At 36.1% G+C, this 4,813-nt stretch overlaps 1 pseudogene; it reads left to right on the top strand.

The window, feature by feature from the left end:
• Window positions 1-2,803: 2,803 nt before the first annotated feature.
• Window positions 2,804-4,330, top strand: LOC145122053 (PAN domain-containing protein At5g03700 pseudogene; annotated as a pseudogene).
• The last annotated feature ends 483 nt before the right edge of the window (window positions 4,331-4,813 follow it).

Below are 4,813 nucleotides of genomic sequence, written 5' to 3'. Positions count from 1 at the left end.
ATGCATGAAAGATTTGACCAAAAACCCTCATTTTGACCTAATAAAGTCCAAGACACGCATTGGACATGCATGTCTAGAAAGTAAGGATTTTTATGTTCTTATCTGATGTTAGAAACATTATGGAAATGAGGATCTAGTAGTCTTCAAGAGAAAGTGCTTAATGGGCTAAGCCAAGTTATGTTTTTGCCCTATTTAGATCTAGAGAGTCTAAAGGGATAAAGTTGGAAACTTTATCCATTTGGATCTTAGAATGGACCAGATCTGGGCTTTGAAGCCCTTAATATCAAGGAAAGCGACTTAATCAATTAAGTTGTTGGAAGCCTAGTGCCCACAGCATGGCCTAGGTCTCCACGGCGTGGCAGCTAGGCTGAGACTCACTTGTTTTGTCATTTAGTACCAACGGCGTGGCGACGTACTCTAGTTGACTTTGACTTTGGCCATTGACTTGGACCAAGTTTGACCCAAGGGTACTGTGAGTATTTGGAGTTGTATTTGAGATTGGTTACTATTTGATGAATAGGTGACGGGTTAAGCTGATATTCGGAGTAGAGACCTATTCGAAGATTTGTTTGGACTGAGACGTGAGTTTTCCTCACTTTACTTGTGGGTCAAAGGCACCAATGCCGACCCATTAGGTTATGTATCCGAGTATATAGGACGATATTATGTTGGTTATGTAGTGAATTATGAACACTGGTTTGGCATGCGGAATTAAAGAACACACAATGAACACGGTGATTTGGGTGGTTAAGAGATGCATTCGATTATGTATGGTGTTACACAAAAAAGGATCTAGATCTAAATCTACATAATTAACACACACACACACACACACACACTCAATGTTACATCTCTTAAGCACACCTCCATAAGTGGTATGAACCCACCTTATATAGAGGTGTTTACATGTCTCTCTCTCAATCTCTATCTCATGTCACAAGGCTAATGCACCACATGCAAGTGGGTCTACAAAAGTCAACCCATACAAGTCATACATGGAGAACTTTGTACCCAACAAGTTATATGATAGATTAGTAGATCTGTTTGATTACCTATATTTGGTGGATATGTGTTTATATTTAATTGTTGTATATGTCGACATATTGTGGTTGGGTTGAGGCAGTCCTGCTTTGTGCTGAAGGCCAAGACACCCGAGGCGGTCCGGATAGGCTGTAGGCCTTGCGAGGTGGTCAAGTCAAGCCGAAGGCCCGGAGAGTAACCCATATAGGCTGAAGGATCTGCGAGGCGGTCCAGTCAGGATGAATGCTCATATTTGCATGCTATTGTATACTATATTGTGTGGTGGTACTTTGGGGGAACTCACTAAGCATTGGCTTACGGTTTCCGTTTATTGTTTCAATTACTTCAGATGATCATGGGAAAACGAAGGCGTGGTAGGTAGTGGTCGTAGGTGGTGTTGGTTCGTAAGTTTTTAATTGTTTTTAATTATTTTTTGATTTATATGAATATTATATTATAATTTTAAGTAAAAAAATTGTATAGTCTAAATGTGTTCTCGGTTGTTTTCGAAATAAAAAATTCTCTCTCTCTCTCTTTATATATATATATATATATATATATATATATATATATATATATATATATATAGAGAGAGAGAGAGGTAAGTTCAATTGAGAAAATAAAAAAGGTTGAGAATGGGGGAATCGTTCTCAGCCACTCATTTATTTTTGCCGCAAAAGCCTTTGTTGTACCAGCGGAAATGGATAAGGAAAACACATGTGTTTCCAACAAAACATGTTTCCTTAAACTATGCTAATCATTACCTTAATATATACAAAAACATAGTTTTTTTTTTTTTTTTTTTTAATTTTTAAGAAGCTATTTATATCGAAAAATGATTTTAAATATACCAAAATTTATGATTTTTTATTCTCTACAAATAAACATCCATATTGATATACTTTTAAGATAAAATAAAAAATTTATTTTTTTGATATTTTCAGCTATCGTTATTCATAAGTGAATAAAAATGCATCAGATTTTTGCTACAGTACATTCGTTATTCACTTATGAATAAAAATATATAATTAATTTTTTTTACAGTTTAAGTATCATTTATACTACTTATTCATATATGAATAACAAATTAACTGTAACAAAAATCTGATAAATGTTTTATTCATATATAAAAATAATATATGATGAAAGATGATGTAAAAAATATATTTTAAGTAAGAAAACTTTATTGTGTGTCATATTCATATATGAACGATACTTAAACTATAAAAAAGGTTATGCATACGTTTTATTCATAAGTGAATAACGAATATACTGTAATAAAAATCTGATATATTTTTTTATTCACTTATAAATAACGACAGCTGAAACTCTAAAAAAAATAAATTTTTTATTTTATCTTAAAAGTATATCAATATGAATGTCTATTTATAGAGAATAAAAAATTATGAATTTTGATATATTTAAAATAATTTTTCGATAATAATGGCTTTCTAAAAATAAAAAAAACGAAAAAAATATGTTTTTGTGTATATTAAGGTAATGATTAGCATAGTTTAAGGAAACATGTTTGGTTGGAAAACACATGTTTATCCGTTATCCATTTCCGACGGTACGCCTAAGTGTTTTGCGGCAAAATAAATGTGTGGCTGAGAATGATTCCCCCATTCTCAACCTTTTTTTTTTCTCAATTGAACCATCCTCTATATATATATATATATATATATATATATATATATATATATATATATATATATATATATATATATATATATATATATATGGAGTTCTTCTCTACACATGACGGAGCTCGTTTACTTTCAACATGGCCAAGCAGCTCATCATTAACACTCTTTGTTGCTCACGGTGGACTCAGCTGAGCCTCTTTCTAGTTACCCTGCTTTCTCATTTCACCACCACTGCAACCTACCGCACCGGACCCCCACATGAACTACTCAAAGGCTTCAACACTGCCCCCGATCTATCCACTTCATCGTTTCAAACACTGCTCAGTGACTCAGTTGGTAACTACTCACTGGGATTCCTCCGAGTGAACCAAAATCAGCTGTCCCTTGCCGTGATCCACGTCCCCTCCAATGAGCCACTTTGGATCGCCAATACAAACAAATTAGCAAGGTGGTCTGACCAGACTCGAATCATATTCAATGGCAGCCTTGTAATTTCTGATACGCACACAGGGCTATTTTGGTCAACCTACACCGATGGGGACCGTGTACGCATCTCGAACACGTCAAATTTACTAATGGAGAAGGTAACTGGCACAATTTCCATACTTTGGCAGAGTTTTCAATTTCCCTATAATACCCTCATGGAGAATCAAAATTTCACAACCGCCATGAAATTGGTTTCATCAAATGCGCTTTATTCTATGAAGCTCGGATCCAATTTTATCGGTTTTTACGCGAAGTTCAACATGAATTCAAGTTCTGATCACGAAACCGTTCATGGTGAGTTGTACCTTAAGCACAATCCTTTAGAAGCTAAAGCTCGCGTGTTTGAAGGCGAAGGACCTATCCGGGTCATATTAAACCCGGACGGGTATTTGGGCATGTACCAAAACGGGTCTACACCAGTTGATGTTCAGCCTTTTAGCACCTTCCAACAGCCCGGTTTGGGTAATCGCAGAATCCGACTCGAACCTGATGGAAATCTAATTGCCTATTTTTGGACCGGGTCATCATGGGTAGTGGATTTCAAGCAAATATCCGACCCATGTGAGCTGCCAAGCACCTGCGGTAGCTATGGCCTCTGCCAACCGGGTAAGGGCTGTTCTTGTTTAGACGACCGGAAGGAATACATCTCCGGCAGTTGTGAGATTCCGGGTAAACGGAAACAAGTCGCCGGCGGTGACTTCTGTGGCTTGTTTGATAGAACGTATCGGGTGTTGAGAAAATACGGAGTTGAGCTACCCTACAAAGAAATAATGGAGTACACGAGAAAGAGTTCTTTAGAGAAGTGTGAGAGTGCATGTGAAGAAGTGTGTACGTGTTGGGGAGCGGTGTACAGTAACACATCTGGGTTCTGCTACACCATAGATTACCCCATACAAACACTAGTGGCTGTTGAGGATGAAACTAAGATGGGATATTTTAAGGTGAAAGAAGGTGGTGGGAAGAAGAAGATGGTGGTGTGGTTGGGTGTTGGCATAGGGTTATTATGTGGGGCAGTTTTGATATTTTTGGGAGTGATGTGGCTGTTTTGGAAAAGAGCTGCAAGGGAAAATAGAAGATACGTAGAAGAGGAAGGAGTGGCTGGTGGTGTTGGGTCGTATAGGGATCTTGGGTCCACTAAATTGAAGGCACTAGAATTAAGTCAAAGGCAATCATCTTGAAATGTAAAGTAGAGGACCTTTTTATTATTGAGTATTGACATATAAAAGTTTTCTTTAATGCTTTGCAAGTTTGTAGTTATATTAACGACTGAGCTCGCAAGATTCTACCAAGGAAATTAGTCTCTAAATTTGCTCAGAATACTTTGGTTTGTGAGGTTCCATTATAAGAGGATGTTGATTAAGACATGGTGTTGTTCGTATTTTTATTGCGGGTTGTATGTAGATTTAGTTTTTTGGTGTTAAATATATAACTCATATTCATGTCGAATTGCAATTCAGTTATTTGGTTTTCAGGTAGGGCTAGATAGGTTATATATATCAAGGTTGTCAAGATCGGGATCCTACCTATCATCGTTTTTAGGTTTGCAAGATCGGGATCAAAATCCTAAGATCCCGCAAAATAAAATATAATTTTAATTTATAATATTTAATCATGAAAAATATTTCAAACATTTAATTTTTTGTTCAAAAGTTATAAAACTT

This window comes from Lactuca virosa, chromosome 6, assembly GCF_052849685.1.
Source record: "Lactuca virosa cultivar CGN04683 chromosome 6, Lactuca_virosa_CGN04683_v6, whole genome shotgun sequence".
NCBI lineage: Eukaryota > Viridiplantae > Streptophyta > Magnoliopsida > Asterales > Asteraceae > Lactuca > Lactuca virosa.
This window is presented reverse-complemented; position numbering and strand designations above follow the sequence as displayed.